At 47.9% G+C, this 9,581-nt stretch overlaps 1 non-coding gene across 1 annotated transcript; it reads left to right on the top strand.

Moving 5' to 3' along the window:
• Nucleotides 1-8,633: 8,633 nt before the first annotated feature.
• LOC116906487 lies at nucleotides 8,634-8,758 on the top strand. Its single transcript, XR_004388730.1, has one exon. It is a non-coding gene; the product is annotated as a U6atac minor spliceosomal RNA (small nuclear RNA).
• The last annotated feature ends 823 nt before the right edge of the window (nucleotides 8,759-9,581 follow it).

Below are 9,581 nucleotides of genomic sequence, written 5' to 3'. Positions count from 1 at the left end.
AGAAAATGAAATCAAAGTGCGTCTTTGCTTGTGGGGTTAGAAGTTTCTTCCCTCTTCATGTAACTTTAATTAACTGACAATTTTCACAGATGTAATAACACATTTCCATCCTACTCCGCACCCCCATTACTTACTTCCTGCTTCTTCTCCCACTATACAACTTCTTCTTAGTGATGGGTTCTCTACTTTCATGGCTCTCTGCGTGTGTGTGTATGTGGGGGGGGAGACAGACAGACAGACAGACACCCACTGAATTTAACGAGGGGATCTGTAACAAAGGGTAGACAACTAACCAGCAGTTATAGCGTTGAGGAAAATGTCTCTACTCCTCAGGAGACCACATGCAGTCCTCCCGAGTCTGGGCCAGAGTATTGATGGGTGAGTTTTGCTCAGAGTTCATGCAGGTGAGCACGGATTTCACAAGCGTAACAGCTATGTCATGCCTGATAAATAGCATCCCACAATGCTTTTCCCCAGCCTCCAGCTCTTACTCATGCTTCCTCCTCCGGGTCCTAAGTTTGTTTCTTTTTTTAAGATTATTTTATTTTTAACTATGAGTATATGTTGGTGGCTATATGTGTAGTTGAGTGCCCTTGGAGTCTAGAATCATCAGATTCCCTAGAACTGGAGTTTCAGGTGATTATGAACTGAAGTGAATGCTGAGAACTGAACTGGGGTCCTCTGCAAGACCAAGAGTGATGTCTCCAACCATTGGAATTTCATAAGAAATGCACACACACATACATTCACATACACAGGCACACACACACACAAACACACACACACACACACACACACACACACACACCATAGACCACAAATCAAGTGAAGTGTGGTGACACACACGTTAATCTCAGCACTCAGGTGGCAGATGCAGGCAAAGATCTGTGAGTCTAAGGCCAGCCTGGTCTACAGAATGAATGAATTCCAGGCCAATCAGGACTACATAGTAAGACCCTATCTCATTAAAACAAAACAAAACAACAGCAAATCTCAACTCATTGAATACTTATAATTTCACTTTCATTACAATGAAGACTCTCGCTTTATTGCAGTTACTGTAATGAAACCTAAAAGATAAGCCATAAACTAGAAAAAATATGTATGTATAGCACAGAAACACAAAAAGGCCTAGAACCAAGAAATGCATGGAGTTATGTAATCCTAGTGGAGCAGAAAGAATTGGGGAGGAAGTGTGAATGAGCATTTTAAACTCAGGAGAGCACATGGGGCAGTGAATTCAGTGAGATGTATATCCTGAGTCCAGGCCTAATGCCTTGCTAGGCTGAAGCCCATCTGCCCCAGAGTGGACCTTTGTCTGTGAAGCCTGGACTCTGCAGTCTCCCTCTACATTCTTCCCAAAGCAGCCTTTTTCTCCTGTCCTTGGGGCACAGCGCGCGCGCGCGCGCGCGCGCACACACACACACACACACACACACACACACACACACACACACTATTCCCCTTCCAGTCCCAGCCAGTAAGCAGAGCTGTAAGGATCACATTTCAAATTCTCCCTCCCCTCACTGCTCCAGACTAAGCTCCATGGGGTCCATGGGGACCTCGGGTGGGAAAACAGGCTGTCAATCAACATCTTTTACATCAAATCAAGTAATAATGTCAGGTAAGAAATGGCTTCCCTAAGCCAACAAAGCTACCCTTTCCCCGTGGGCAACCCGCACACAACAAGGCACGGTGTAAACAGGGCGGCCTCAGTGGCAGTAGGCACTTTTCCTCTTGAGCTTATGAGGTCGAGATGCCTATCCTGGTTTGTCTTGGAGCACCTACATGGGCAGTAAAAAGCATATCTTGAGATAAGGAAAGCCATTCTGGAATAACCAGAAACTTCTGTGCTGCTCTATGTCCAAGAGAGAACAAGTGCTGGACAGAAACAGGGCTTGGGAGTCACTTTCTGACATGACTCACTTAGGGACCCATGAACCCTGTGGTCAGTATGGAGGCTGACAGTCCACCTAGCCACAATCTGTGTCCTCACTGCAGTGCCTTCCTGCTTTGAGTTTACTCTCTCTACTTCGTGTCCCACCCGTTCTACAACCGAGGCTGCTATTGTTTTTCATGACCTTCAAACAGGTTGGCTGGACAAGTCTCCACGCAGCACCAACCAACTGCACAGGGAGATTTTACTTCTTGGGTTCTGAGTCCTTCGCCCTTTGGTTTCTCTCTGCAAACCCAGCTCTTACAAGGCACTAGGCAGCCTTGCAGGAGTGGGGGATACATTCGTGAGGAAGGCAGCCTTACAGTCCCGTCCATCGAGACGGAATTGCAGCTGAAACAAGAAACAAAAGGAAAGAGCTGCACGTGAAGAGCAATACGTAGTCTTGAGAGGAACTAAGTGAGTGGCCACACCTATGAATATAGCACCATTTATTGACCACTCACTAATCATGGACACTGACGGAGCAACCATGTGGTAACTCGCTCAGATGGTACTGGGCTGTCGCTATGAGGTTACAGGAGACTTCCCTCCATCACCCATAGCCATTTGTTTGTTTGCTTGCTTGTTTCTTTATTGCATATGAGTACACTGCAGCTGTCTTCAGACACACCAGAAGAGGGCATCAGATCCCACTACAGATGGTTGTGAGCCACCATGTGGTTACTGGGAATTGAACTCAGGCCCTCTGGAAGAGCAGTCAGTGCTCTTAACCACTGACCCATCTCCCCAGCCTGTAGTCGCCCATATCCTAAGAAATTGGATTGGATTGAATGCAAATCCAGAAGACTCTGGAATCTTCATGCTATGGTTTGAACGTCCTCTCCGAAACTCATACTAAAGTTTAATCACCATTTTAGAGTTATGGCCCCCCTATCTGAAGTCATCGAGGAGTACTACACTACTTGAATGGATTGAAAGGATTAGGGGGTGTGTCTTGTTAGAAGGGATGGAATTTGAAGTTTCAAAAGCCCATGCCAAGCCCTGTCTCTCTCCCTGCTGCCTGTAGATCCCAATGTAGAAGTCCAGCTACTTCTCCAGCACCATGTTACTTGCAGGCTGTCATGTTCCCTGCCATGATGACAATGAACTAAACCCTGAAACTGTAAGTCAGCCCCAATCAAATGCTTTCATTTGTGAGAGTAGCCATGGTCATAGTGTCTCTTCACAGCAATAGCACAGTGACCAAGGCAAAAGGTAATATGACTCCTCCATAAAGGCGATGTAGTGACCTTTTGTGAGTGGGAAGTGGCCATTGTCCTCCTTCTCTGCACAGGCTTTGTCTGTTCTGCATACACCCATCTGACTTGACCTGTCAAGAGCTGCCTGGTAGTGGCCTTTTAGACCTGTTATGCCCCTGTTATGTGTGAGGTTCGCAGGGACACAGGTCTGCTCTGGACAGAGTATTGCCTAGCCTGACATAGAGCACAGGGTCAGAGGGGCATCTAGAAGCTTCTGGTGCAGGACTCTCAGAACAGGGCTCAAGGCAAACTCTTTGAGTTTGCTGATGCAATGGGCATGTACTAAGAGAGACTAAATGCCTTAGAATAAAGAGGCCAGCCACCCCAACAACCCATGTATACTGCCCCCCCCAAACTAGAGTCTACAGCATGGTCCAAGGGTAATATTTCTATGTCCCTTCTGTACCAATAGTAACAGGGTGCTAGGCCCAAGAGAGAAGTGGATTGCTTACATGTATGCAGAATGCATTGCTAAAGCTCTACAAGACAAACTATTGTGCTTGCTTCTTCCTGATTTGCAGTGGGAGAACAGCAAGGCACCAGTAAACTATGTGACTTCAGGCAAATTCTCTCAGACTTGATGTCTTTGCCTAAAAATCAAGCCAAGAGCCCTTTTCCTGCCTCTGGGGTTTAACAGACATCCCAAGAAGTAATGTCCCTAAGCATGTCCTGTAGCAACTCCAAGGTGTGTAGAGGTGTGTAGTGACTTTGCAGTGATCAAATGCTCAAATCCCATCAGAGGAGGACACTGTAGAGCTTGTCCAGGTGACAGCTGAGGGTGAAACTGCAGCTCATCAGAACAAGTCAAATCCAGTAAGAGTCTTTCTGCTTTGATACAGAAACACTCTTAAGGTTAACGTAAGGCTTGTAAAATGGCTTCATGGGCAAAGGTGGGAAACATAGGGGAACCTGAGTTCACTCATAGAAGTGACAGGAGAGAACTGACTCTACAACATTGTTGTGTCATCAACATACACACACACACACACACACACACACACACACACACACACATCTGGCATGCATACCTGCTCCCAACAATGGGCTCTCATGCACGGTAATCATATTCAAATAACTTTTAAAGACCGATATGTTTCCTTTAAAGGCTTCTGCATTGACCATCCCACCAAATCCTTCCCTTCCTCCTCTGGCTGAGAGACTGTGAGTCCAGGAGGAGCTGGAAAGCTGGTGTGGAGAAAACAGGTGTCATCGGGACAGGGCTGTAGATTCAAGGATCGTGCCACGCTGTGCGGAAACAGAGCCGCAACGCAAACATCACCCCGTGGGGCGCTGTGGCAACAGCTGCAGTATAAGGCCTCTCCCTAGGATAAACGCGGGACCCAGCAGATGTGTCATTCACCCTCCACAGTGACAGATGTGACCCTGAAAGCCAACAGGGTCCCTCCCCTGACAGGTTCCACTGGCTTCCCTTCCTCTGCTGGAGGAGTGATCAGGCAGTTGGTTGCGGAGATAAAGGAAACTCATTTGTTGGGCCCCCTCCTGCTTGCCATATGCTTCTGTGTTTAATCCTCCTATCAGCTCCATGAAGAATTAGCCATACTTTATATACAAGAAAGCTGAGCCTTAGAGAGACTTAACATCTATCTCTGCCTCCCAGACAGCAGGCAGCAGTGCGGCTTGCATTGGAACTTGGATTCGTTGAACCCCAGCTCATAGTCTCTGAGAAGGCTCATTGCTAAGCCTGCCATCAATACATCCTAAGTACATGTCCCAGCCGTGGACTGCTGGAGGAATGAGAGAATGAGAAGCTCAGGAGGCAAGGCACTGGTTTGCGGAATTGGGGCAAATTCAGAGTATATGACCAGGAAAGCCCACAGCTTCAGTTCTCCCGTTGTACTCCAAGGTCAGTGGAGAGCCTGGATTAAAAGTCATGGGCATTTTGGTGGTCTGGCATCTACTCTGGCTGAAAAGGTTGCTAGTTAGACCAAAAGGGTTGTGTGAGTCACTGCATCTGAACTCCTTGGTGGTCAGAGGGTCCCATGTCAATGATTCACGCTCGTGTTGAAGAGGGTATTTAGTTCAGTGGAAGCTTGACTCCTCACCCAGTCACCTATCTACCTCTACCCTCAGGCATCAGTTGAGCCTTGAATGGTGGGGCTTGTGGTTCTGCCCAGCTAAGGGACAGACCTCAGGGCACAGAGCCTAGGCTGCTCCTCTTCCTCCAGTCTGTGTGGCTCACCCATGCCAAGCCCCCTGGGCCAACCAGCCTCTGCCTTCATTCTCCCTGAAGCTTCGATGCTATGCAGCAGGTTAGTACTCCAAGCCCTTCCCCTTTCTGGGAGATAACACTGCTCAGTGCTCCTAGAGCTAGCATCTTATCACACAGGTCCCCACTGTTCACAGGACTGGAAGGTATCTCCTCCTGGGCCCCGACACTGTGGCCATCCATGCTGACCCTCCCAGTCCTGCACTCTTTCCCTGCAGTTGCCGTCTACTAGGACTCTGATCCTCCCACCACAGCAACTTCTTGTCTGTCTGACAGAACAGTAAGGAAAACTGGTTCATTCTACTGGAAAGGATGAAATCTCTGGCCTTGGTAGAGACCCAACATTCTAAGCTACTCAAGACAGGAAAAAAATGTGAATTCAGTGAGTTAGGTCAATCATCTGGCTAAGGGGCTGCCCCTAGAAAAGCAGGCTTACTTTAAGCCTTGCTAAATTTATAGGTGGAGTAGTTAATGAGATGCTGCCCTTTCTAGCCCAGAATTCCCTGCCACTAGTACCGCCATGAGGTTTGGCTGGATCTGTCCGTCTTTCTAGCAACCTGTTCTTTTTCTTTACCGTCTCCTGGTTTTTGATTGTTTGCTTGCTTGCTTTTAATATTGGCCTTTCTGGTACTTTGGGCTCCCTTATTCTACAGTCTTCCTCCCTGGGAGGCTGGTGTCCTGTGTGTCCATTGTGTCATAGCTGGGTGGCTGTGTGTCCACTGTGTCTGGCCTCCATGCCAGTGTAACTGGAATAGTATGGCCTTTCCCTTCTCTTCTCCATTCTCCTCCTCTGGGAAGCTACATTCATTCACTGCCTGCATGCTCTGGGGGCTTGCTTTTAAACACTATTGACATTGTTTGAGTCTGATCATGAGACTGAGCATCCCCAAAGGGGATTCTGATGTCCAGGTATCAGCTGGCACCCCAGCAGGACTCCTTTGGACTCCATCCCCTCCTTTCACAAGGGTTGGCTACTGCACTTGAAACTTCACTCTGAACAGACTTTGGCTTTGTTTGACTTTCAAACTCTTTCCCACCTTCTAATTCTTTAGTTGGTGGAGAAAGTTGGGTTCCTGCACCTTAAATGGTCTCACAGCTAACAGCTAACAAGGATTCAGAGTCTAATATTCGGGGTTCTAGAAAAGGGTTCCACTGGCCAATGTACCTTCAAGTTGAGAGCAACAATGTCTGAAACATGGCTTCACCTTGGGTGCCCCGAGGTATGTCTGAATGCTGGTTTTGACACCAGCAGAGAGACACCTTCTTTTACCTTTGTCTCTTGACCCTTTCCTTGCCTCTAAAGCTTCCTGTTAATACTTGAAATCCTGTGTTCAGGATGAGTGGGATTTCCTTCTGGAATGACCTGTAGAATGTCTGTTTGTTCCCCTGATCTGCTTCTCCCAACCTCATACTGCCCCATGCTGACTGCAGATTGTTCCATGTAATGCAGAAAATATTCATTTATACCCTTACTGTTTCCTTTTTCTTTCTCTGAGATAAGGATTCTCTGCATAGACCAGGTGGGTCTCAAACTCAGGTTCCTCCTGCTTCAGCCTCTTGAGTGCTGGGATTCTTGGAATAGCTACCATTCTTGGCTAAGGCACTTGCTCTCCTAAATGATTCTCTGTGGCTCTTTCTTTGGAGAATTTTCTTTCAATGGGCTCCTCTCATTACAGAGAGACTGACCGCTGTCCTCTGAAGTTAGAACATAGGAAGTAATGTTGGCTGTGCCATCAGAGGCCAGGTATGTAACTGCTTGAGGAGGAGGGGTGTAGGCTCAATAGAGCATGCGGGAGGTGAAGGATGTAGTTGCTGTCTCCAAACCCTTGTGCTCTGACCAGGCTGGGGCTATGCTCCTTAGCCCTCCCTATAAGCAGCAGGTCAGACTGAGCTAGGCCATGGGGCCAGAAGTATATGAGATCATACCCTGGCTCTGCTGTGTGTCTTTGGGTGGGTTATCCACCTCTCTGCATTTCCATGTCTTTGTTTGTTAAAGAGGAAAATTAAGAGCTGTGTCTCTGTGTACAGGTTAAGTTAAAATTAGTATGAGCCGCCTCATGTGGTACCCACTGATTTCTTAAATCAGTGACCATTCAATCATCTGAAGCCTGCAATCCTCGAGGAGGCTAGCATTAGGAAACTGGGTATTTACTAGTGGTGTTGCCATGGAGACGAGAGTCACTTGGGAAACACGAAATAGAAGTTCTTTGCAGAAATTAGCGAGAGTCCCTCTTTCATCTCAGTTCTGGGAAATGATGCTTTACAGCGTGAGTGATGATCTCATGGAGGTTAGGACATCCTCCATGTATGATGTAGGAAAGCCTTCACGTGCTGCAGGTGGCTTAATGTCACTTCCCAAGGGCATCGTTGGTTTCCTTGATTCGTATCCTATCTCATTGTTCTCCTAGTCCTTGTCAAGAACGCAAACTCTTGAGCTGTAGAGTCAGAGACCGGCCTGGTGTACCCAGTGAGTTCCAGGATAGCCAGGGCCATGTGGAGAGACCCTCTCCCTCCACCCCATGAACGCAAACTCCTTTGTAAGCACATAAAAATGATACCTTGAAGCTGTGGGTGGTGGCACCCACCCGTCATCCCAGCACTTGATTGTTATGAGTTTGAGGCCAGCCTAGGTTACCGTGTAAGACTATACCTTTTCTTTTCCCTTTCTCAAAAGGGAAAGAAAGTGTTGAATGAAAACAGAGAAGTTCAGGAGACAGCTTTATCAGACTCCTGTTAGCATAAAAGGTTCTGCCAGAGCCTGACAAATATAGAGGTGGATGCTCACAGCCAACCATTGGACTGAGAACAGGGTCCCAATGGAGGAGTTAGAGAAAGGACTAAAGGAGCTGAGGGGATTTGCAACCCCATAGGAAGAACAACAGTGCCAACCATCCAGGCCCCCCCAACCCCAGAGCTCCCAGGGACTAAACCACCATCCAAAGAAGACCCATAGCTCCAGATGCATCTGTAGGCAGAGGATGGCCTTGTTGGGCATCAATGGGAGGAGAGGCCCTTGGTCCTGTCAAAGCTCAATTCCCCAGTGTAGGGGAATGCCAGGTTGAGGAGGTGGGAGGGAGTCAGTAGGTAGGTGACGGAGCACCCTCATAAAAGCAGGGGAAGGGGTGATGGGATACTGGGTTTCTGGAGGGGAAACTGGGAAATGGGATAACATCTCAAATGTAAATAAAGAAAATATCCAATAAAAAAAAAGAAAAGAAAAGAAAACAGAGAAGTTTAGTACTCCCCTTGACAAGGATAGAAGAGGCCCTTGGGCCTAACAACACCCACATGCTTACGGCAGCGCCTTAAGAGGCAGAGGCAGAGGCAGAGTCAAGAGAGGCAGAGAGGCAGAGAGGCAGAGAGAGGCAGAGAGAGGCAGGGAGAGGCAGAGAGAGGCAGGGAGAGGCAGAGAGAGGCAGGGAGAGGCAGAGAGAGGCAGAGAGAGGCAGAGAGAGGCAGAGAGAGAGAGAGGCAGAGAGGCAAGAGGCAGAGGCAGAGAGGCAGAGAGAGAGAGAGAGGAGGGGGGGGGACGGAAACGGAGATGGAGACCGGACGGAGACAGAGACAGAGAGGCAAAGGCAGGCAAATTACTGTAAGTTTGAGGCCAGCCTGGTCTACAAGTGAGTTACAGGATAGCCAGGGTATTCAGAGAAACCCTGTCTAGAAAAACAAACTAACAACAACAAAAGAGAGGTGAGAGAAAAAAACAAAATGATCCTTTAAAATCCTTTTTTCTCCAATAAAACATTTAGTGGCAGAGTAATATGACATCATCTAGGACAGTGGCGACTGAGTTCCTATACGGTGCTCCTCAAGGCTACTGCAGGGCAAGACCAGTTACCATACCGGGGCTTTGTCAGGTCTTCCCCTTAATAACCTTCCCCTGGGCCAGCAAGATGACTCAAGGAGTAAAGGTGCATGGTGACCTCAGTTCAACCCCTGGAACCCACATAAAGTGGGAAGCAGAGGACTGACTCTACAAAGTCACCCTCTGACCTCCACAAGTGCTCTGTGGCACATGTAACACACACACACACACGCACGCACGCACGCGCGCGCGTGCAGTGATGATGATGATGATGATGATGATAAACTTTAAAATAAAATTTAAAAACCACACACACACAAAAATGCAGCCTCCATGCCATGGTCAAAAGTG

This window comes from Rattus rattus, chromosome 7 (assembly GCF_011064425.1).
Source record: "Rattus rattus isolate New Zealand chromosome 7, Rrattus_CSIRO_v1, whole genome shotgun sequence".
In the NCBI taxonomy this organism is placed as follows: domain Eukaryota; kingdom Metazoa; phylum Chordata; class Mammalia; order Rodentia; family Muridae; genus Rattus; species Rattus rattus.
This window is presented reverse-complemented; position numbering and strand designations above follow the sequence as displayed.